This window comes from Salvelinus alpinus, chromosome 22 (assembly GCF_045679555.1).
Source record: "Salvelinus alpinus chromosome 22, SLU_Salpinus.1, whole genome shotgun sequence".
Classification (NCBI taxonomy): Eukaryota; Metazoa; Chordata; class Actinopteri; order Salmoniformes; family Salmonidae; genus Salvelinus; species Salvelinus alpinus.
The window spans coordinates 46,727,229-46,753,458 of NC_092107.1; positions in this window are offsets into that span (position 1 = coordinate 46,727,229).

Sequence of the window (26,230 nt, forward strand, 5' to 3'; positions counted from 1 at the left end):
CGAAATTAGGGCAAGGGTTGCTTTCCAGAGAGACATCAGGGATTGTAACATCCTCTGTTTCACGGAAACATGGCTCTCTCAGGATATGCTGTCGAAGTCGATACAGCCACCTGGAATCTTTGTGTGTCGCGTCCGACAGGAATAAACATCTCTCCGGGAAGAAGAAGGGCGGGGGTGTATGTTTCATGATTAACCACTCATGGTGTAATTGTAACAACATACAGGAACTCAAGTCCTTTTGTTCACCTGACCTAGAATTCTTCACAATCAAATGCCGACCCTATTATCTCCCAAGAGAATTCTCCTCGGTTATTGCCACCGCCGTGTATATCCCCCCTCATGCCCGTACCACGACTGCCCTCAAGGAACTTCACTGGACTTTATGCAAACTGGAAACCATATACAGTATCCTGAGGCTGCATTTATTGTAGCTGGCGATTTTAAACCTTCTGCTGTGTTCCGGGCAAGTTTCTCTCTGAAAAATGTAGTTCATTTAATCTGATTGTCATAAGGTTCCAGGACTTTGTCCAGACAGGGCATCTGAACACACACAATACATTCATTCCATTATGGGTGTTTTATTAAACTTTTTTTAAACCTGTGGTGTTCCCGGTCAAAAATGACTGGTCATTAAAATGAATGGGTGAGACTACAATTAGTGTATTAAATTGAGTTCAGGCCCATTCATCAGATGGACACACTTCCTCTCTCAGACCCCCACATGCATATGTGTTTGAGCACACACACACACCTCACTCCCCTTCTTGGCTTCCATGGCAACCTCCATGGGAACCTTTCCCCAATAGAATCTTTCCCCCACAGGAACCAAACCTGTTGGCGTTCTCACAAACAATCGCAACATTGTTTCAATAATATATCAAACTTTTCTCGCAGCTCTGCTATATAAAGCTTTTTTGAGGCCTTGCTCACAATTCATTCTGTGGCAGCACAATGATCAAACGATATACTGTATGTGAGGCTCTTGATCATATCTTTGATCATGACACTGGTGAGGAGGAGAGAGTCCTTGTTGAACTTTGACACAAAGTAGTCTGTGATAAATAGCAATATGTTTCCTCTGATTATTTGTTATAGTCAAAATAATCCGTACATTATGCTTTTTTTATTTAAAAATGAGTTGCATGAGCTACAGGCCATAAATAGCAAATAGAAGTTAAAAACATGTAATGTTCACAAGAACTTACGCTGATAAAAATATCTGACACAGCATTAGGTGATAAAAACATATTATTATGGATTTATAATCAGCTGTAATGGGTCGGTCATTTTGGACCGAGAACGCATCATTAATTAACATGAAACGAACACAACAGGAGGGTTAACTAAGCAAATTTGAGAACAAGGCTACCTAAATTCTACCAGCATTATTGACTGTAGCACTCGCGCTGGAAAAACACTGGATCACTGCTACTCTAACTTCCGCGATGCATACAAGGCCCTCCCCCGCCCTCCTTTCGGCAAATCTGACCACGACTCCATTTTGCTCCTCCCTTCCTATAGGCAGAAACTCAAACAGTATGTACCCATGCTAAGGACTTTTCAACGCTAGTCTGACCAATCGGAATCCACACTTCAAGATTGGTTTGATCACGCGGACTGGGATATGTTCAGGGTAGCCTCAGAGAATAATATCGACGTATACGCTGATTCGGTGTGTGAGTTTATAAGGAAGTGCATAGGAGATGTTGTCCCCACTGTGACTTCTAAAACCTACCCTAACCAGAAACCTTGGACGGATGGCGGCATTCGCGCAAAACTGAAAGTGCGAACCACCGCAGTTAACCATGGAAAGAGGACTGGGAATATGGCCAAATGCAAACAGTGTAGTTATACCCCCCGCAAGGCAATCAAACAAGCTATATAGAGACAAAGTGGAGTCGCAATTCAAAGGCTCAGACACGAGACATATGTGGCATGGTCTACAGACAATCACGGACTACCTCTCACTCAACGTCAACAAAACAAAGGAGATGATCGTGGACTTCAGGTAACAGCAGAGGGAGCAACCCCCTATCCACATCGACGGGACAGCAGTGGAGAAAGTGGAAAGTTTTAAAAAGGAAAACCAGCCATGTCACGGACACCGACGTCTTGCTTCCAGACAAACTAAACACCTTCTTTGCCTGCTTTGAGAATAATACAGTGCCACCGACGCAGCTCGCTACCAAGGACTTTGGACTATCCTCCTCCGCATCCTCAGCGCATGCACAGTGTTTTCGGACATATTCAATCTCTCCCTATCCCAGTCTGCAGTCCCCACATGCTTCAAGGTGGCCACCATTGTTCCTGTACCCAAGAAGGAAAAGTATAATGACTATCGCCCCGTAGCACTCACTTCTGTCATAATGAAGTGCTTTGAGAGACTAGTCAAGGATCATATCACCTCCACCTTACCTGTCACCCTAGACCCACTTCAATTTGCTTACCGCCCCAATAGGTCCACAGACGATGCAATCGCCATCACACTGCACACTGCCCTATCCTATCTTGACAAGAGGAATACCTATGTAAGAATGCTGTTCATTGAGTATAGCTCAGCATTCAACACCATAGTACCCTCCAAGCTCATCATTAAGATCGAGGTCCTGGGTCTGAACCATGCTCTGTGCAATTGGGTTTTGGACTTCCTGATGGGCCGCCGCCAGGTGATGAAGGTCGGTAACAACATCTCCACTTCGCTGGTCCTCAACACTGGGGCCCCACAAGGGTGCGTTCTGAGCCCTCTCCTGTACTCCCTGTTCACCCATGATTGCGTGGCCATGCACGCCTCCAACTCAATCATCAAGTTTGCAGACGACACAACAGTAGTAGGCTTGATTACCAACAACGGCAAGACAGCCTACAGGGAGGAGGTAAGGGCACTTGGAGTGTGGTGGCTGGAAAACAACCTCTCACTCAACGTCAACAAAACAAAGGAGATGATCGTGGACTTCAGGAAACAGCAGAGGGAGCAGCCCCCTATCTACATCAATGGGACAACAGTGGAGAAGGTGGGAAGTTTTACGTTCCTGGGCGTACACATTACGGAATAAGGCAGCGCAACAGTGCCTCTTCAACCTCAAGAGGCTGAAAAAATTTCCTCGGTGTACATATCACCCACATAATTTAGCTTGTCACCTACAACCCTCACAAACTTTTACAGATGCACAATTGAGAGCATCCTGTCGGGCTGTTTCACCGCTTGGTACGGCAACTGCACCGCCCACAACCGCAGGGCTCTCCAGAGGGTAGTGAGGTCTGCACAACGCATCACCGGGGGCAAGCTACCTACCCTCCAGGACACCTACACCACCCGATGTCAGAGGAAGGCCAAAAGATCATCAAGGACAACAACCACCCGAGCCACTGCCTGTTCACCCCGCTGTCATCCAGAAGGCGAGGTCAGTACAGGTGCATCAAAGCTGGGACCGAGAGACTGAAAAACAGCTTCTACCTCAAGGACATCAGACTGTTAAACAGCCATCACTAACACAGAGAGGCTGCTGCCTACATACAGACTTCATTGGCCACTTTAATAAATGGATCACTAGTCACTTTAATAATGCCACTTTAATAATGTTTACATATCTTGCAATACTCATCTCATATGCATATACTGTATTTTATAGCATCTATTGCATCTTGCCTATGCCGCTCTGTCATTGCTCATCCATATATTTACATGTATATAATCTTATTCCATTCTTTTACTTAGATTTGTGTGTATTTAGTTGTTGTGGAATTGTTAGATCACATGTTCGATTTTGCTGTCGGAACTAGAATCACAAGCATTTCGCAACACTCGCATTAACATCTGCTAACCATGTTCACACACGACTGCGTGGCCACAGACAACTCTAACACCATGATTAAGTTTGCTGACGTCACGACGATGGTAGACCTGATCATCAATGACGACGAGCCTATAAGGAGGAAGTCAGAGACCTGGCAGTGTGGTGCAAGGACAACAACATTTCCCTCAACGTCAGCATGGCGAAGGAGCTGATCGTGGACTACATGAAACGGAAGGCAGAGCACGCCCCCATTCACATCGACAAGGCTGCAGTGGAGCGGGTCGAGAACTTCAAGTTCCTTGATGTCTAAGGATCTATCATGGTCAATGCACAACAATGCCTCTTCCCCCTCAGGAGGCTGAAAAGATCAGATCCTCAAAAGGTTATTCTCTATACCAGGTGGTGTCAGAGGAACGCCCTATAAATTGTCAAAGACTCCAGCCACCTAAGTCATAGACTGTTCTCTCTGCTACCGCACGGCAAGCGGTACCGATGCGCCAAGTCTGGACCCAACAGGACCCTGAACAGCTTCTAGCCTCAACTAAATAGTTAATGAAATAGTTACTATCTGCACTGACCCTGTTTGCACTAACCTTTTTGTACTAACTTTTTTGACTCATCACATACTGCATGCTGCTGCTACTGTTTATTATCTATCCTGTTGCCTAGTCACTTTATTTATTTATTTATTCAGAAAGTATTCAGACCCCTTGACTTTTTCCACATTTTGTTACATTACAGCCTAAATAAAAATATTTCCTAGAAAACTGGTTTTTAGAAATCTTTGCACATTTATTACAATTAAAAACAGAAATATCTTAATTACATAAGTATTCAGACCCTTTGCTAGGAGACTTGAAATTGAGCTCTGTTTCCTTTGATCATCCTTGAGATGTTTCTACAACTTGATTGGAGTCCACCTGTGGTACATTCAATTGATTGGACATGATTTGGAAAGGCACACACCTGTCTATATAAGGTCCCACAGTTGACAGTGCATGTCAGAGAAATAAACCAAGCCATGAGGTCGAAGGAATTGTCCGTAGAGCTCCGAGACAGGATTGTGTCGAGGTACAGATCTGGGGAAGGGTACCAAAACATTTATGCAGCATTGAAGGTCCCCAAGAACACAGTGGCTTCGATCATTTTTGAAAGAAGTTTAGAACCACCAAGACTCTTCCTATAGCTGGCCGCCCGGCCAAACTGAGAAATCGGGGCAGAAGGGAGGTGACCAAGAACCCGATGGTCACTCTGACAGAGCTCTAGAGTTCCTCTGTGGAGATGGGAGGATCTTCCAGATGGACAACCATCTCTGCAGCAAGATTCTCTGGTCTGATGAAACCAAGATAAAACTATTTTGCCTGAATGCCAAGCGTAACATCTGGAGGAAACCTGTCACCATCCCTACGATGAAGTACAGTGGTGGCAGCATTATGCTGTGGGGATGTTTTTCAGCGGCAGGGACTGGGAGACTAGTCAGAATCGAGGCAAAGATGAACGGAGCAAAGTACAGAGGGATCCTTGATGAAAACCTGCTCCAGAGCACTCAGGACCTCAGACTGGGGCGAAGGTTCACCTTCCAACAGGACAACGACCCTAGGCACACAGCCAAGACGACGCAGGATTGGCTTCGGGACGAGTCCCTGAATGACCTTGAGTGGCCTAGCCAGAGCCCGGACTTGAACCTGATTGAACATCTCTGGAGAGACCTGGAAATATCTGTGCAGCAACGCTCCCCATCCAACCTGACAGAGCTTGAGAGGATCTGCAGAGAAGAATGGGAGAAACTCCCCAAATACAGGTGTGCCAAGCTTGTAGCGTCATACCCAAGAAGACTAAAGGCTGTAGTCACTGCCAAAGGTTGTTCAACAAAGTACTGAGTAAAGGGTCTGAATACTTATGTAAATGCGATTCTATCCATTTTCTATGTTTTATTAATTTGCAATAATTTTAAAAATATATGTTCTTTGTCATTATGGGGCATTGTGTGTAATGTAGATTGATGAATAATCAATTTTAGAATAAGGCTGTAAAATAATAAAATGTGGAAAAAGACAAGGGGTCTGAATACTTTCTGAATGCACTGTATATGTACATATCTACCTCGATTACCTCGTACCCCTGCACATCGACTCGGCGCTGCTACCCTGTGTATTTTCTTTCTCTCTGCATTGTTGAGACGGTCCTGTCAGTAAGAATTTCACTGTTAGTCTACACTTGTTGTTTTACAAAGCATGTGACTAATTACATTTGTTTTGATTTGATTTGAAGTTGAGGGGTTGGCTGCAGCGTCAATGTGAGGGAGGGTCCAATGAGTGTGTCTCTGTGATTAGTGACTCGGGTACGCCAGGCGAAGACACAGAGGCTCTTCTACCACTCCTCTACCCCGTCAGCCCAACTGACCACCCCAACTCACACACACACACACACACACACACACACACACACACACACACACACACACACACACACACACACACACACACACACACACACACACAGACACATACTTATATACACACACACATACGTATATACACACACACATACGTATATACACACACACATACATACATACAGTATACACACACACATATACACACACAGTCTGCCTTCAGTCTGATCATGAGTCTCATCTAAATAACCTTTTCAGGGAGTAATTAATTAATTCATTAATGAAGGCGCTGGCACCCAAGGTAACCCATCACACACACACACACACACACACACACACACACACACACACACACACACACACACACACACACACACACACACACACACACACACCCCTCCTTCTGGTGGCATTTAGAAGCATTCTAAGCATCTGTCACTGCCTCGTCCATCTGGAGTGTGTACGTACGTGTGTGTGTGTGTGTGTGTGTGTGTGTGTGTGTGTGTGTGTGTGTGTGTGTGTGTGTGTGTGTGTGTGTGTGTGTGTGTGTGTGTGTGTGTGTGTGTGTGTGTGTGTGTGTGTGTGTGTGTGTGTGTGTGTGTGTGTGTGTGTGTGTGTGTGTGTGTGAGAGAGAACAGGGAGTGGAGCAGAACTACACAGTCATCTCTCACTGACAGAAACAGAAAAGAGGGAGTGAAAGAGAGATGTGGTTCATGAAGAAAAGAGAAGTGATCTTATTTAAACTAGACAATTCGCTAATGTTGACTCAAAATCATGCTACGAATCTCTGTAACGGACAAGATCTTCAAATTTGACTTGTCGGTTTTTGTTTTTTTGCGGTCAACTTAATAGTTTTAGTTTAAACAGGCTCTAAGGCTTGTCTCTTCCTACAGGCTGAATGGTATCAGGATGCAGTGTGGCTGTGCCGGGAACACTAAACAGCTGCTCTTGTATGGGTTCATTCTGCAGTGATAGAGCTGCTCAGTACTCAACCCATAGGGCCGGCTATGCTTGTTGGTCTAACACATTACAGCCCTGTACCGTTACCTGTGCATATGTACCTGTGTGTATTTGTGTGGTGGAGAGATTAGCAGAAGTAGAAGTTGAAGAAAAAGGGGAAACTTCCATCAGACAACCTTGAAAATTGGCCGAAACAATGGCCAACCACCTGAATGCAGAAGTTTGGAAGCCAGAATGGGCTGAGTTCTACTGGCCAGTACTGTAGTTGGAGGGAACTGGAGTGTTCTGGGCTGAGTTCTACTGGCCAGTACTGTAGTTGGAGGGAACTGGAGTGTTCTGGGCTGAGTTCTACTGGCCAGTACTGTAGTTGGAGGGTACTGGAGTGTTCTGGGCTGAGTTCTACTGGCCAGTAATGTAGTTGGAGGGAAATGGAGTGTTCTGGGCTGAGTTCTACTGGCCAGTACTGTAGTTGGAGGGAAATGGAGTGTTCTGGGCTGAGTTCTACTTGCCAGTACTGTAGTTGGAGGGAAATGGAGTGTTCTGGGCTGAGTTCTACTGGCCAGTACTGTAGTTGGAGGGAACTGGAGTGTTCTGGGCTGAGTTCTACTGGCCAGTACTGTAGTTGGAGGGAAATGGAGTGTTCTGGGCTGAGTTCTACTGGCCAGTACTGTAGTTGGAGTGAACTGGAGTGTTCTGGGCTGAGTTCTACTGGCCAGTGCTGTAGTTGGAGGGTACTGGAGTGTTCTGGGCTGAGTTCTACTGGCCAGTACTGTAGTTGGAGGGAAATGGAGTGTTCTGGGCTGAGTTCTACTAGCCAGCACTGTAGTTGGAGGGAAATGGAGCCTTCTGGGCTGAGTTCTACTGGCCAGTACTGTAGTTGGAGGGAACTGGAGTGTTCTGGGCTGAGTTCTACTGGCCAGTACTGTAGTTGGAGGGAACTGGAGTGTTCTGGGCTGAGTTCTACTGGCCAGTACTGTAGTTGGAGGGTACTGGAGTGTTCTGGGCTGAGTTCTACTGGCCAGTAATGTAGTTGGAGGGAAATGGAGTGTTCTGGGCTGAGTTCTACTGGCCAGTACTGTAGTTGGAGGGAAATGGAGTGTTCTGGGCTGAGTTCTACTGGCCAGTACTGTAGTTGGAGGGAACTGGAGTGTTCTGGGCTGAGTTCTACTGGCCAGTACTGTAGTTGGAGGGAAATGGAGTGTTCTGGGCTGAGTTCTACTGGCCAGTACTGTAGTTGGAGGGAAATGGAGTGTTCTGGGCTGAGTTCTACTAGCCAGTACTGTAGTTGGAGGGAACTGGAGTGTTCTGGGCTGAGTTCTACTGGCCAGTACTGTAGTTGGAGGGAAATGGAGTGTTCTGGGCTGAGTTCTACTGGCCAGTACTGTAGTTGGAGGGAACTGGAGTGTTCTGGGCTGAGTTCTACTGGCCAGCACTGTAGTTGGAGGGAAATTGAGTGTTCTGGGCTGAGTTCTACTGGCCAGTACTGTAGTTGGAGGGAACTGGAGTGTTCTGGGCTGAGTTCTACTGGCCAGTACTGTAGTTGGAGGGAACTGAAGTGTTCTGGGCTGAGTTCTACTGGCCTGTACTGTAGTTGGAGGGAACTGGAGTGTTCTGGGCTGAGTTCTACTGGCCAGTACTGTAGTTGGAGGGAACTGGAGTATTCTGGGCTGAGTTCTACTGGCCAGTACTGTAGTTGGAGGGAACTGGAGTGTTCTGGGCTGAGTTCTACTAGCCAGTACTGTAGTTGGAGGGAGCTGGATCGTTCTGGGCTGAGTTCTACTGGCCAGTACTGTAGTTGGAGGGAACTGGAGTGTTCTGGGCTGAGTTCTACTAGCCAGTACTGTAGTTGGAGGGAGCTGGATCGTTCTGGGCTGTTCTACTGGCCAGTACTGTAGTTGGAGGGAACTGGAGTGTTCTGGGCTGAGTTCTACTGGCCAGTACTGTAGTTGGAGGGAACTGGAGTGTTCTGGGCTGAGTTCTACTGGCCAGTACTGTAGTTGGAGGGAACTGGAGTGTTCTGGGCCAGAGTGTCTTGACTCTTAGTGTCAGAGGGGTCAACAACCAAGAAGAAGTGCATCATGGGGATTATTGGCTTGGGTAGTGAGGTTTAAATGTACTGTAGGGGAGGAGCGGCGTGTACGGCAACCATCTGAGCAGCTAACCGATCGCTGCAGCTGTACATAGTCCATCTGTAAATAGCCCACCCAATCTACCTACCTCATCCCCATACTGTTTTTATTTTATTTACTTTTCTGCTCTTTTGCACACCAGTATCTCTACTTGCACATCATCATCTGCTCATTTATCACTCCAGTGTTAATCTGCTAAATTGTAATTATTCGCTCCTATGGCCTATTTATTGCCTACCTCCTCATGCCTTTTGCACACACTGTGTAGACTTTCTTTTTTCTACTGTGTCATTGCCTTGTTTATTGTGTTATTGGTTTGTTTATTTTTTACTCCATGTGTAACTCTGTGTTGTTGTCTGTGTCACACTGCTTTGCTTTATCTTGGCCAGGTCGTAGTTGCAAATGAGAACTTGTTCTCAACTAGCCTACCTGGTTAAAGAAAGGTGAAATAAAATAAAAAATAAAAATGTGCAAGGTTGGGTAGGTTACTTTCTAAATGTAATCAAATCAAACCAAATGTTATTTGTCACATGCGCCGAATACAACAGGTGTAGACCTTACAGTGAAAACCTTACTTACAAGCCCTTAACCAACAATGCAGTTTTAAGAAAATACCCCAAAAAGTAAGAGATAAGAATAACAAATAATTAAATAGTAGCAGTATATAACAATAGTGGGGCTATATACAGGGGGTACCCGTACAGAGTCAATGTGTCAATGTGTGGGGGGCACCAGTGTCGAGGTAATTGAGGTAATTATGTACATGTAGGTAGAGTTATTTAAGTGGCTATGCATAGATGATAACAGAGAGTAGCAGCAACGTGGGTAGCAATTAGGGTAGCTATTTGATTAGCGGTTCAGGAGTCTTATGGCTTGGGGGTAGAAGCTGTTTAGAAGCCTCTTGGACCTAGACTTGGTGCTCCATTACCGCTCGGTAGCAGAGAGAACAGTCTATGACTAGGGTGGCTGGAGTATTCAACAATTTTTAAGGCCTTCCTCTGACACCGCCTGGTATACAGGTCCTGGATGGCAGGAAGCTTGGCCCCGGTGATGTACTGGGCCGTACGCACTACCCTCTGTAATGCCTTGCGATCGGAGACCGAGCAGTTGCCATACCAGGCAGTGATGCAACCCGTCAGGATGCTCTCGATGGTGCAGCTGTAAAACCCATGGCAAATCTTTTCAGTCTCCTGAGGGGGAATAGGTTTTTCGGGTCCTCTTCACGACTGTCTTGGTGTGCTTAGACCATGTTAGTTTGTTGGTGATGTGGACGCCAAGGAACTTGAAGCTCTCAACCTGCTCCACCACAGCCCCGTCGATGAGAATGGGTGCGTGCTCGGTCCTCCTTTTCCTACAGTCCACAATCATCTCCTTTGTCTTGATCACGTTGAGGGAGAGGTTGTTGTCCTTGCACCACACGGTCAGGTCTCTGACCTCCCTATAGGCTGTCTCATCGTTAGTGATGAGCTTTGAGGGCACTATGGTGTTGAACGCTGAGCTGTAGCAAATTAATAGCATTCTCACAAGTGTTCCTTCTGTCCAGGAGGGAAAAGGGCAGTGTGGAGTGCAATAGAGATTGCATCATCTGTGGATCTGTTGGTGCGGTATGCAAATTCGAGTGGGTCTAGGGTTTCTGTGGAAATGGTCTTTATGTCAGCCATGACCAGCCTTTAAAAGCATTTCATGGCTACAGACGGGAGTGCTTTGGATCGGTAGTCATTTTAGGCAGGTTACCTTAGTCCCTGTGCCAAAGAACACTATGGTGGTTTGCTTACAACATGTTGGTATTACAGACTCAGACAGGGAGAGGTTGAAAATGTCAGTGAAGACACTTGCCAGTTGATCAGCGCATGTTCGGAGTACACGTCCTGGTAATCCGTCTGGCCCAGCGTTCTTGTGAATATTGACCTGTTTAAAGATCTTACTCACATCGGCTGCGGAGATTGTGAAAGAAAGCGAAGGTAACTGAGCTAAATGACTATCGCCCCATAGCACTCACTTCCGTCATCATGAAGTGCTTTGAGAGACTAGTCAAGGACCATATCACCTCCACCCTACCTGACACCCTAGACCCACTCCAATTTGCTTACCGCCCCAATAGGTCCACAGACGACGCAATCGCAATCACACTGCACACTGCCCTAACCCATCTGGACAAGAGAAATACCTATGTAAGAATGCTGTTCATCGACTATAGCTCAGCATTTAACACCATAGTACCATCCAAACTCTGGGTCTCGACCCCGCCCTGTGCAACTGGGTCCTGGACTTCCTGACGGGCTACCCCCAGGTGGTGAGGGTAGGTAACAACATCTCCACCCCACAGATCCTCAACAATGGGGCCCCACAAGGGTAAATTCTAAGCCCTCTCCTGTACTCCCTGTTCACCCATGACTGCGTGGCCATGCACGCCTCCAACTCAATCATCAAGTTTGCAGATGACACTACAGTGGCAGGCTTGGTTACCAACAATGACGAGACGGCCTACAAGGAGGAGGTGATGGCCCTCGGAGTTTGGTGTCAGGAAAATAACCTCACACTCAATGTCAACAAAAGAAAGGAGATGATCGTGGACTTCAGGAAACAGCAGAGGGAGCAGGCCCTATCCGCATCGACGGGACAGTAGTGGAGAAGGTGGAAAGTTTTAAGTTCCTCGGCGTACACATCATGGACAAACTGAAATGGTCCACCCACACAGACAGCGTGGTGAAGAAGGCGCAGCAGCGCCTCTTCAACCTCAGGAGGCTGAAGAAATTTGGCTTGTCACCAAAAACACTCACAAACTTTTACAGATGCACAATTGAGAGCATCCTGTCGGGCTGTTTCACCGCCTGGTACGGCAACTGCTCCGCCCACAACTGTAAGGCTCTCCAGAGGGTAGTGAGGTCTGCACAACGCGTCACCGGGGGCAAACTACCTGCCCTCCAGGGCGCCTACACCACCCGATGTCACAGGAAGGCCAAAAAGATCTTCAAGGACAACAACCACCCGAGCCACTGCCTGTTCACCCCGCTACCATCCAGAAGGCGAGGTCATTACAGGTGCATCAAAGCAGGGACCGAGAGACTGAAAAACAGCTTCTATCTCACGGCTATCAGACTGTTCAGCAGCCATCACTAACATTGAGTGGCTGCTGCCAACATACTGACTCATCTCTAGCCACTTTAATAATGAAAAATGTATGTAATAAATGTATCACTAGCCACTTTAAACAATGCCACTTCATATAATGTTTACATACCCTACATTACTCATCTCATATGTATATACTGTACTCTATACCATCTACTGCATGTTGCCTATGCCGTTCGTCCATCGCTCATTCATAATTTTTATGTACATATTCTTATTCACTCCTTTACACTTGTGTGTATAAGGTAGTAGTTGTGAAATTGTTAGATAACTTGTTAGATATTACTGCATGGTCGGAACTAGAAGCACAAGCATTTCGCTACACTCGCATCAACATCTGCTAACCATGTGTATGTGACAAATAAAATTTGATTTGATTTGATCACATAGTCGCCCGGATCAGCTGGTGCTCTCGTGTATGTTTCAGTGTTACTTGCCTCGAAGCGAGCATAGAAGTTACTTAGCTTGTCTGGTAGGCTCGTGTCACTGAGTAGCTCTCGGCTGTGCTTCCCTTTGTAGTCTGTAATAATTTGCAAGCCCTGCCACATCCGACGATGTGTACAGGTAACTAGTACAGGTAATAGTCTTGTATTGACGCTTTGCCTGTTTGATGGTTCGTCGGAGGGCATAGCGGGATTTCTTATAAGCTTCCGGGATGGAGTCCCGCTTCCTGAAAGCGGCAGTTCTATCCTTTAGCGCAGTGTGAATGTTGCCTGTAATCCATGGCTTCTGGTTGGGGTATGTACGTACGGTCACTGTGGGGACGACGTCCTCAATGCCATCGGAAGAATCCCGGGAACATATTCCGGTCTCTGCTAATCCATTACAGTTACTAGTTACCTGTTCAAAATTCTAATCAGTAAAGTAACTTTTGGATTACCCAAACTCAGTTACGTAATCTGATTACTGTCAGTTACCTTTGGATTACTTTCCCCTTAAAAAGCATTAGAAGAAGACAAAAAAGGATCCATCAAATGTATTTGGTGTGTCATCATATCTCTGATTGGTGGGCATCATTTGGTGTGTCATCATAGTGATCTCTGATTGGTGGGCATCATTTGGTGTGTCATCATAGTGGTCTCTGATTGGTGGGCATCATTTGGTGTGTCATCATAGTGATCTCTGATTGGTGGGCATCATTTGGTGTGTCATCATAGTGATCTCTGATTGGTGGTCATCATTTGGTGTGTCATCATAGTGATCTCTGATTGGTGGTCATCATTTGGTGTGTCATCATAGTGATCTCTGATTGGTGGCCAGACTAGCTCAGGTGGAACTAACTTAAACTTTCCCCTTTCTTCCAATGCTGAATTGAATGTCATTGAGAAACATCCTTTCTGAATTTAATAGTAATCCAATAAGTATTTGAGTGTTCCGGATTTTCATTTACTATGTTACGTCTAGTCTATGAGACTGGCGTGGTATTTTCCAAACATTTTCAGTATAACAGCCAACTGTCAGAACTTTACTTGAGCAGCTTGTCTATAATCTTTCTTATTCTCAACAAACACACCGACAGCCAGATATCAGCAGTTGCGTTGCAAAATAATGATGAATTACAGGTCTACTCAGGGTGGCAGCAGGTAGACTGGCGTAAGGCGAGGTCATGTGTAGTGACATAACACATCTGGTATCTGTGAGACAACCTCGCCCACTGATGTGACAGGAAACGGATTCTGGAAGATTCTTCAACTCCAGCCTGTCCTTCAACTGCAGGGTGTTTCCCCTCCTGGCCAAACACTAAAGAGGGCTACATTGCTCCAATACACATGGAATGGATACCTGTGAGGGTGTCTGTATCTCTTGCACTACTGGTAACCAGGATACTGAACAGACACAGAAACTGAGATCAAAGCTCGATATGGCTCTCCTGCTGATGTGATATGAGTGATGAAAAAAGACATGTCTCCTTCACACAGTCTCTAACAAACCTGGCAGGCACATTTTTTTTGTCTGTGAGAGTGTGTCAAATTAAATCACTTTTTATTGGTCTCGTACACAAAGTATTTTGCAGATGTTATCGCCGGGTGTAGGGAAATTCAACAGTAGAGGAATACAGTGCCTAACAATACAAAACGAAACATGAAATCCCCCCCAAATTTTAAGGAATTAAGAAATATAGAAATATTAGAACAAGCAATGTCAGAGTCCAGAATATAAATATATATATGTGTATATGATGGTGTGTATAGACATAGACAGTATATGAATAGAGAAGGTGTGTATAGACACCTATACATGGACAGTATATGAATAGAAAATATTTGTACAGCAGTAGTTGTATACACTGAACAAAAATATAAATGCAACATGTAAAGTGTCGGTCCCATGTTTCATAAAGTGAAATAAAAACTGAAATAAAATCCCATAATTTTCCCATCTTATTTCTCTCAAATTGTGTGCACAAATTTGTTTTCATCCCTGTTAGTGAGCACTTCTCCTTGCCAAGATAATTAATCCACCTGACAAGTGTGGCATAATCAAGAAGATGAATAAACAGCATGATCATTACACGTGTGAAGCTTGTGCTGGGGACAATAAAAAAGGCCACTCGAAAATGTGCAGTTTTGTCACAACACAATGTCACAGATGTCCCAAGTTTTGAGAGAGCGTGCAATTGGCACGATGACCGCAGGAATGTCCACCAGAGCTGTTGGCAGATCATTTTATGTTAAATTCTGTAAAAAATACATTGTTTGGCGGAGCGGTTTGCTGATGTCAACGTTGTAAACAGAGTGCACAATGGTGGTGGTGGGATTATGGTATGGGCAGACTTAAGCTACGGACAATAAACACAATTGCATTTTATCATTGGCAATTTGCATGCACAGTGACGAGATCTTGAGTCCCATTGTCGTGCCATTCATTCGTCACCATCACCTCATGTTTCAGCATGATAATGCACAGCCATATGTCGCAAGGATCTGTAGACAATTCCTGGAAGCTGAAAAGGTCCCAGTTCTTCCATGGCCTTTATACTCACCAGACATGTCACCCATTGAGCATGTTTGGGATGCTCTGGATCGACGTGTACGACAACGGGATCCAGTTCCCGCAAATATCCAGCAACTTCGCACAGCCACTGAAGAGGAGTGGGACAACATTCCACAGGACACAATCAACAGCCTGATCAACTCTATATGAAGGAGATGTGCCGCGCTGCATGAGGTAAATGGTGGTCACACCAGATTCTGACTGGATTTCTGATCCACGACCTTTCCTTTTTTTAAGGTATCTGTGACTAACAGATGCATATCTGTATTCCTAGTCATGTGAAATCCATAGATTAGGGCCTAATAAATGTATTTCAATTGACTGATTTCCTTCTATGAACTGTAACTCAATAAAATCTTTGAAATTGTTGCATGTTGTGTTTATATTTTTGTTCGGTAGGCTTGACTAGAATACAGTATAAACATATGAGGTGGCTAAAACAGTGTGTAAACATTATTAAAGTGACCAGTGATTCCATGTCTATGTACATAGGGCAGCAGCCTCTAAGGTGCAGGGTTGAGTAACCAGGTGGTGGCTGGCTACTAACAGTGACTAAAGTTCAGGGCAGGGTACTGGGCAGATGCCAGCAAGTGCTGACTATTTAACAGTCTGATGGCCTGGGGATAGCAGTTGTTTTTCAGTCTCTAGGGTCTCTCGGGCCCCGCTTTGATCCACCTGTACTGTCTCCTCCTTCTAGATGAACAGGCCGTGGCTCGGGTGGCTGAGGTCCTTGGTGATCTTCTTCGCTTTCCTGTGAAACATGGTGCTGTAGATGTCCTGGAGGGGCAGCCAGTCTGCCCCCAGTGATGCGTTGGGCTTTAGTATTTATTAGGATCCCCAATTACATGCTGCCGAGACAGCGACCACTCTTCCTGGGGTCCAGACAGGAAACAACACAACAAATACAGAACCAGTCAAAAGTTTGACACACCTACTCATTCAAGTGTTTTTCTTTATTTTTACTATTTATTACATTGTAGAATAACGTTAAAAACATAAAAACAATTAAATAACACATTTGGAATCATGTAGTAACCAAAAAAGGGTTAAACACGTCTAAATATATTTTATGTTTGAGTTTATTCAAAGTAGCCACCCTTTGCCTTGATGACAGCTTTGTACACTCTTGGCATTCTTTCAACCAGCTCACGAGGTAGTCACCTGGAATGCATTTCAATTAACAGGTGTCCCTTAATTAAAGTTCATTTGTGTAATTTCTTTCCTCCTAATGTGTTTGATCCAATCAGTTGTGTTGTGACAAGGTAGGGGTGGTATACAAAAGCCCTATTTGGTAAAATACCAAGTCCATATTACGGCAAGAAATAGCTCAAATTAGCAAAGAGAAATGACAGTCCATCATTACTTCAAGAGATAGTCAATCAATTTGGAAAATTTTAAGAACTTTGAAAGTTTCTTCAAGTGCAGTCGCAAAAACCATCATGCGCTATGATGAAACTGGCTCTCATGAGGACCGCCACAGGAAAGGAAGACCCAGAGTTACCTCTACTGCAGAGGATAAGTTCATTAGAGTTAACCTCTTGACGCTAGGGGTCAGATTATTATTATTTCTTTTTAAATAACGTTCCCAAGGTAAACGGACTATTTCTCAGGTCCAGATCGTAGAATATGCATATAATGTACAGATTAGGATAGAAAACACTCCAACGTTTCCAAAACTGTCAAAATATTGTCTGTGAGTATAACAAAACTGATTCTGCAGGCGAAAACCTGAGAGAATCTAACCCGGAAGTGATTTTTTTTTTTTTTATCTGTGTTTCCTGTGTTTCCCGTCTTTCTTCCATTTAAAGTGGTATCAACCAGATTCCTTTTCCAATGGCTTCCCCAGGCTGTGACCAGGCTTTAAACATAGTTTCAGGCTTTTCTTTTGAAAAATGAGCGAGATTTTTCAAAACTAGTCAGGTGTCCTCTAAATAGTTCCTGTGTGCAGAGGGGTAGCTCTCCATTTTCTTTTTCTCTCTTATTGAATAGGTTACGGTCCGGTTGAAATATTATCTATTATGTTTGTTAAAAACAACCTGAGGATTGATTATAAAAAACATTTGACATGTTTCGACGACCATTACGGATACTTTTTGGAATTTTCGTTGAACGGAACGAGGCTTTGGTTTTCTGAACATAACGCGCAACCCAAATGGCGTTTTTTTTTTATAAAAGTAATATTTATCGAACAAAAATAACATTAGTTGTGTAACTGGGAGTCTCGAGTCAAAACATCCGAAGATTATCAAAGGTAAGCGATTCATTTTATTGCTTTTCTGACTTTCGTGACCATGCTAATTTGGGGCTAGCTGTTCTAGCATTGATTAATACACTCACAAAAGCTAGGATTTCTTTCGCTGTAAAGCATATTTTCAAAATCTGACACGATAGGTGGATTAACAACAAGCTAAGCTGTGTTTTGGTATATTCACTTGTGATTGCATGATTATAAATATTTTTAGTAATATTTTGCACCCTGCAATTCAGCGGTTGTTTAGGAAAATGATCCCGTAAAAGGGATCCGTAGCACAGAGAAGTTAACTGCGCCCCAGATTGCAGTGCAAATAAATGCTTCACTGAGTTCAAGTAAAGGACACATCTCAACATCAACAGTTCAAAGGAGACTGCATGAATTAGGCCTTCATGGTCGAAAGAATGCAAAGAAACCACTATTAAATGACACCAATAAGAAGTAGAGACTTGCTTGGGCCAAGAAACACGAGCAATGGACATTAGACCGGTGGAAATATTTCCTTTGGTCTGATGAGTCCAAATTTGAGATTTTTGGTTCCATGGAACGGATGGTCTCCGCATGTGTGGTTCCCACCGTGAAGCATGGAGGAGGAGGTGTGATGGTGTGGGGGTGCTTTGCTGGTGACATTGTCTGTGATTTATTTAGAATTCAAGGCACACTTAACCAGCATGGCCACCACAACATTCTGCAGCGATACGCTATCCTATCTGGTTTGGGCTTAGTGGGACAATCACTTGTTTTTCAACAGGACAATGACCCAACACACCTCCAGCCTGTGTAATGACCAAGAAACAGAGTGATGAAGTGCTGCATCAGAATACCTGGCCTCCACAATCAACCGACCTCAACCCAATTGAGATAGCTGCTATTCCTTACACTCATCCCAAACTAACAAGTGCTCAGCACATGTGGGAACCCCTTCAAGACTTTTGGAAAAGCTTTCCAGGTGAAGCTGGTTGTGCAAAGCTGTCATCAAGGCAAAGGGTGGCTACTTTGAAGAATGTAAAATCTAAAATATATTTTTGTTAAAAAAATGTCAAGTTACTACATGATTCCATATGTGTTATTTCAACGTTTTGATGTCTTCACTATTACTATTATTCTACAATATAGAAAAAAGTTAAAATAAAAAATAAAACCCTTAAATAAGTAGGTGTCCAAAATTTGGACTGGTACTGTAAAATACATAATATACAGTTCCTTCGGAAAGTATTCAGACCCCTTGACTTTTTCCACATTTTGTTAGGTTACAGCCTTATTCTAAAATGTATTAAATATATGTTTTCCTCATCAATCTACACAAAATACCACAATGACAAAGGAAAAACGGGTTTTTCGAAATTGGGAAAAAATGTAATTGGGATAAAATTAAATATGACATTTACATAAGTGTTCAGACCCTTTACTCAATACTTTGTTGAAGCACCTTTGGCAGCAATTATATCCTTGAGTATTTTGGGGTATGATGCTACAAGCTTGGCACACTTGTATTTGGGGAGTTTCTCCCATTCTTCTCTTCAGATCCCCTCAAGTTCTGTCAGGTTGGACGGGGAGCTTTGCTGCAAAGCTAACTCCTGTCTCACCGTGCCATCCCTCCCAGACTCCTGTCTCATCGTGCAATCCCTCCCAGACTCCTGTCTCACCGTGCCATCCCTCCCAGACTCCTGTCTCATCGTGCCATCCCTCCCAGACTCCTGTCTCATCGTGCAATCCCTCCCAGACTCCTGTCTCATCGTGCAATCCCTCCCAGACTCCTGTCTCATCGTGCAATCCCTCCCAGACTCCTGTCTCATCGTGCAATCCCTCCCAGATTCCTGTCTCACCGTGCCATCCCTCCCAGACTCCTGTCTCACCGTGGCAGTGGGGATCACCGTCTCAGTTGGTTCTGTTATGGTTTTCCTGCGGCGAGGCTCAGGCATCGGAGGCTGAGGCTCGAAGTCAACATCAGAATCAGATGAAGACTCTTCATCAGCAATGTCGATTTTAAGCTCAATATCCAATCCTCCATCCAACTCCAGCTCATCTCATTGCAAATGCTGTCAGTGCATCCATTCGTTTGGTTCAGCTTGCCATTGTGAACTACACACATTGTATAATGTACTCAGTATCTGATTTGACTCCTCCAGGGGAAATTATATAACATTTCCAGCCTTTCATTAGAAAATAATTAGACCGCTCACAATTCTTCATCATCATTACACTATTGTTCTAAATTCAATCATCCTCTTCACCTTCCTCGTCAATCAGATCAATAAAATTCAATCACCCTCTTCACCCTCTTCATCATTCAGATCAATACAATTCAATCACCCTCTTCACCCTCTTCACCAATCAGATCAATAAAATTCAATCACCCTCTTCACCCTCTTCATCATTCAGATCAATACAATTCAATCACCCTCTTCACCAATCAGATCAATAAAATTCAATCACCCTCTTCACCCTCCTCATCATTCAGATCAATCAAATTCAATCACCCTCTTCACCCTCTTCATCAATCAGATCAATAAAATTCAATCACCCTCTTCACCCTCCTCATCATTCAGTTCATTGAAGTCACACGCAGCATTATGAGTTTCTATCTGGTTTCTAATGCCCATTCCTCCATTGACAACAGAATAACATATTTAAATGTTGAGATTATTATGTTACTCGTTTTTGCTTAGTAGCCAGAGCAAGGCTTCCGCCACAAGTGTTCATGTGCTGAATGCATGGACAACACGGATATTCTTGGAAAAAAGCTACATTTGGAAATAGAGCTGCACCGCTTGAATTTTGACAGTTATTTGACAAAGGTAAGTGTCACAGAAACTACAGAATACGCTCTTTCTGATATTGTATAGAAATCAAAATGTTTTACCTTCATGTGACTCCGAACGAGGATTTCATAAAGTGATGCTCCTTTCCCTTCATCTGTCAATTACAAGATGTGCCCATTTCTTCATGTACAACTTGACAACTGATAGGCCTAATATTGATTCTCATCAGATTATTATCAATTTAATATGTGTGTTTCCCTTGCAATAAATGTGTTTCGTAATAGAGTTACAGTAACTAAAACAGTCCTGTAACAGCTTATTTTTACAAAGTAAAACGTAGAAGAGAATGGTATCAACCCACAAGGCATGAGCGCCAACGTTGATATATACTATAGGCATAACACTAACTCATCATAACACTATTGTTGTTCTAAATGAAATCAACCTCTTCACCCTCGTCGTTCAGTTAGGCCAAATTTAAATTCGATTGCGAAGTAACTTGCAAAATTTTCAGCCGTTCCTTCCATTTGTCATTCAGTGGGCTGGCATCGTTTCATTCGCTGGACAGAGTCCAGGATATGTTCTGCATTATTCTAAAGACCCACTGCCACATGTAGCATGTTTACGTTTCCCTTTACAATACATTAGATTAGTAATAGAGTTACAGTAAATAAAACGTCAACCTCCTTATCATTCAGTTAGGCCTCATTTAAATTAAATGGGGAAGTAAGGTGAACAATTATCACCCATGTAACACCCACAATTATCACCCATTCATCACCCACAATTATCACCCATGTATCACCCACAATTATCACCCATTTATCACCCACAAGTATCACCCATGTATCACCCACAATTATCACCCATTCATCACCCACAAGTATCACCCATTCATCACCCACAATTATCACCCATGTATCACCCACAATTATCACCCATTCATCACCCACAATTATCACCCATGTATCACCCACAATTATCACCCATTTATCACCCACAAGTATCACCCGTGTATCACCCACAATTATCACCCATTCATCACCCACAAGTATCACCCATTCATCACCCACAAGTATCACCCATTCATCACCCACAATTATCACCCATGTATCACCCACAATTATCACCCATGTATCACCCACAACTATCACCCATTCGTCACCCACAAGTATCACCCACAATTATCACCCATTTATCACCCACAATTATCACCCACAAGTATCACCCATTCATCACCCACAAGTATCACCCACAATTATCACCCAATTATCACCCACAATTATCACCCACAATTATCACCCATTTATCACCCACAATTATCACCCACAAGTATCACCCTCATCCATTTGTCATTCATTCAGTGAGGAGAGAGAGACTCACAACCTGGCTGGGTAGCAATGTTCTACAGCACATTGTCTTGGAGCCTGGCTGGGTACCAACGTCCTTCAGCTCATCGTCTTGGAGCCTGGCTGGGTACCAACATCCTACAGCACATTGTCTTGGTGGGTTAAATTGGGACTAGGTGTGAAAAAAACAAGTTTGTGATTTCAAAATTCCAGCAAATGAGCAGTGTAAAATACAAACATCTAGAAAAAGTCAGGAAAGGAGCAAGACAGCTTTGTTTTTGCAGATTTTTCCCCCCCTAAATCAAACGTCAGTTGCCGTTGGCCTATGGCGGTTGTAGTGTTAAAGGGTGCGCTGCTATTCTTGGGCAGCGGAATGAACTTTGCCTACTGGCCTGAGGGCACAATGTCTTCTCGGCATTGTATTTCGCAATGTATCGCAATGTATTTCGCTACCAACCACAGTAATTAATCATCCAGGTGGTCAGTTCCACGTGGTTTGTACTGATTTATAGCTTGCAAAAAAAATCATAATTTGTTGTTTGCTAATCTTGTCAACAAAAACGTTATTAAAGTGCTTGGCAATATCAAAGGGTTTTTGTTATGAATGAGCCATCAGCCTCAATGAAGGATGGAGTTGAGTTAGCTTTTCTGCCTAGAATTTCATTTAAGGTCCTCCAGAGCTTTTTACTACCATTCTTTATATATTTTGCTTCTTTTTTTTTTAACGTGATTTCGCAATTCACAGTATGTTTGCCAATCGGCTGTGTTGCCAGACTTATTTGCCTTTCCCTTGACCACACCACCCTCTGGAGAGCTCTGAGGTTGTGGACAGTGAAGTTGCCATACCAGGCGGTGAAACAACCCGACAGGATTGCTCTCAATAGTGGATCTGTAGAAGTTGGTCAGGGTCTTAGGGGTCAGGCAAAATTTCTTCAGCCTCCTGAGGTTGAAGAGGTGCTGTTGCGCCTGCTTCACAACACTGTCTGTGTGGATGGACCACTTCAGGTTGTCAGTGATGTGCACAACGAGGAACTTAAAACTCTCCACTGCTGCCCCGTCAATGTGGATGGGGGCATGTTCCCTCTGCTGTCTGCTGAAGTCCACGATCAGCTCCTTCATGTTGTTGACAATGAGGAACGGTTATTTTCCTGGCACCACTCCTCCAGGGCCCTCACCTCCTCCCTGTTGGCTTTCTCGTCGTCGTTGGTAACCAGGTCTACCACTGTTGTGTCATCTGCAAACTTGATGATTGAGTTGGAGATGTGCATGGCCACGCAGCCATGGCTGAACAGGGAGTACAGGAGGGGGCTGAGCACGCACCCTTGTGGGGCCCCAGTGTTGAGGATCAGCGGAGGTGTTGTTGTCCACCTTCCCCACCTGGGGTCGGCCCGTCAGAAAGTCCATGACCCAGTTGCACAGGGCGGGGTCGAGACCCAGGGCACCAAGTTTAGTGATAAGCTTAAAGGGCACTATGGTGTTGAAGGCTGAGCTGTAGGCGATCAACAGTATTCTTCCACAGGTATTCCTCTTGTCCAGAGGGGATGGGGCATTGTGCAGTGTGATGGCGATTGCGTCATCCGTGGGTCTGTTGGGGTGGTATGGAAATTGTTTTGGGTCTAGGATAAGATAGAGGTGATATGATCCTTGACTATTCTCTTAAAGCACTTCATGATGACAGAAGTGAGTGCTACGGGGCAAAAGTAATTTAGTTCAATTATCTTCGCTTTCTTGGGTACAGGAACAATGATGGATATCTTGGAGAACAGACTGGTATAGGGAGACATTGAATATGTCCGTAAACACTCCAGCCAGCTAGTCTGCACATGCTCTGAGGACGCAGCTATGGATGCCATCCGAACCGGCAGCCTTGCGAGGGGTAACGCGCTTAAATGTCTTACGTCGGTTAGTGTCAGTTAGTTTATTGTGTGTAAAAGGATCTGTTAAATGTCTTGTGTGTCCTCCAGAAACTCGATTGGACATAATCCCCAGACCATCATCACCACAGGCATTTTGAAGTTCATATTTGGCTGCTGCTACAGAGGTATAAATAAATATCTTGAGTCTGGGTTGGCCGTCTCTCTCTCTCTCTCTCTCTCTCTCTCTCTCTCTCTCTCTCTCTCTCTCTCTCTCTCTCTCTCTCTCTCTCTCTCTCTCTCTCTCTCTCTCTCTCTCTCTCTCTCTCTCTCTCTCTCTCTCTCTCTCTCTCTCTCTCTCTCTCTCTCTCTCTCTCTCTCTCTCTCTCTCTCTCTCTCTCTCTCTCTCTCTCTCTCTCTCTCTCTCTCTCTCTCTCTCTCTCTCTCTCTCTCTCTCTCTCTCTCTCTCTCTCTCTCTCTCTCTCTCTCTCTCTCTCTCTCTCTCTCTCTCGAATCCATCTCCCCATCCTTCACTCTCTCTCTCTCTCTCTCTCTCGAATCCATCTCCCCATCCTTCACTCTCTCTCTCTCTCTCTCTCTCGAATCCATCTCCCCATCCTTCACTCTCTCCTTCCAGCTTTCTCTCTCTGGGACATGTAAATTGAACCCATTGTGTTGTAATGGTGAATGTGGTGACCATAGTTGATCCAGAATCTTGGCCACTATTTTCAAACCCACATTCTTACCCTCCATTTCTGACCACTGCATTACTGTGTTAAATGTGCAACAAGCTGAAATCGCTCTGCCATTTCCTGGTTGGTCAAATTCTAATAGTTTAGTTTATGTGACAAAACGATCATTCAGAGTTTAGATAATCATTGTACCATCTAAATCACTGTTAAATATATTTTCTAAAGTGTAATCAAACGGAGGGTTCTGGTAAAGTGTAATCAAATGGAGGGTTCTGGTAAAGTGTAATCACACGGAGGGTTCTGGTAAAGTGTAATCAAATGGAGGGTTCTGGTAAAGTGTAGTCAAATGGAGGGTTCTGGTAAAGTGTAGTCAAATGGAGGGTTCTGGTAAAGTGTAGTCAAACAGAGGGTTCTGGTAAAGTGTAGTCAAACAGAGGGTTCTGGTAAAGTGTAGTCAAACAGAGTGTTCTGGTAAAGTGTAGTCAAATGGATGGTTCTGGTAAAGTGTAGTCAAATGGATGGTTCTGGTAAAGTGTCATCAAATGGATGGTTCTGGTAAAGTGTAATCAAATGGAGGGTTCTGGTAAAGTGTAGTCAAATGGATGGATCTGGTAAAGTGAAATCAAACATGTTTTTGTTTACAACTCAGTGAACCACTCCCATTCCACTCTACATCATTGATCTGCACTGTACTGTCTATTATTAATAATGGGAAAATGTCATGCTTGAAAGGCCTGCATTGTGGGCTGGGTGAAAGAAGCTGTGTCCACTATCGAACCCGCCTTGCTCTCTCTCTCTCTTCTTCGCTCCCCCTCCCCCTCCCTCTCTCTCTCTCTCCCCCTCTCTCTCCCCCCTCCCCCTCCCTCTCTCTCCCCCTCCCTCTCTCTCTCTCTCCCCCTCTCTCTCTCCCCCACCCCCCCCCTCTCTCTCCACGTCTCTCTCTCCCCCTCCCCCTCTCCCCTCCCTCTCTCTCTCTCTCTCCCCCCCTCCCTTTCTCTCCCCCTCCCCATCCCATTCTCACTCTGCTATGTGTTGCAGACATCTGACCAAATCCGCTCCTGACTCCTGACAGTTTGGTCCAGCTTTCCGCCCCTCCACACACTGTCAAGTGTGTCCCACTACACTGATCCTCTGTGTGCAATCTAACGCCAGAGAGGGATCACTGGAAGATGACAGCAACAAAGGGACCGGACAAGAGACAAGGCAACCATTGGATACAGGAGGCCACTCTATTCAAAAGCCAGAGGATCATTTATTCATGGATCGCTTGACACCAGGGCTACGCACAACTCAGAGAGAGCTAGACCGCTTGACACCAGGTCTACACACAATTCAGAGTGGAGTTAGATCGCTTGACACCAGGGCTACACACAATTCAGAGTGGAGTTAGACCGCTTGACACCAGGTCTACACACAATTCAGAGTGGAGTTAGATCGCTTGACACCAGGGCTACACACAATTCAGAGTGGAGTTAGACCGCTTGACACCAGGGCTACACACAACTCAGAGAGAGCTAGACCGCTTGACACCAGGGCTACACACAACTCAGAGAGAGCTAGACCGCTTGACACCAGGGCTACACACAATTCAGAGTGGAGTTAGACCGCTTAACACCAGGGCTACACACAACTCAGAGAGAGCTAGACCGCTTGACACCAGGGCTACACACAATTCAGAGTGGAGTTAGATCGCTTGACACCAGGGCTACACACAACTCAGAGATAGCTAGACCGCTTGACACCAGGGCTACACACAATTCAGAGTGGAGTTAGACCGCTTGACACCAGGGCTACACACAACTCAGAGAGAGCTAGACCGCTTGACACCAGGGCTACACACAATTCAGAGTGGAGTTAGATCGCTTGACACCAGGGCTACACACAATGCTCGCGTGCATGTCTGTGCACTTTGGATGTAG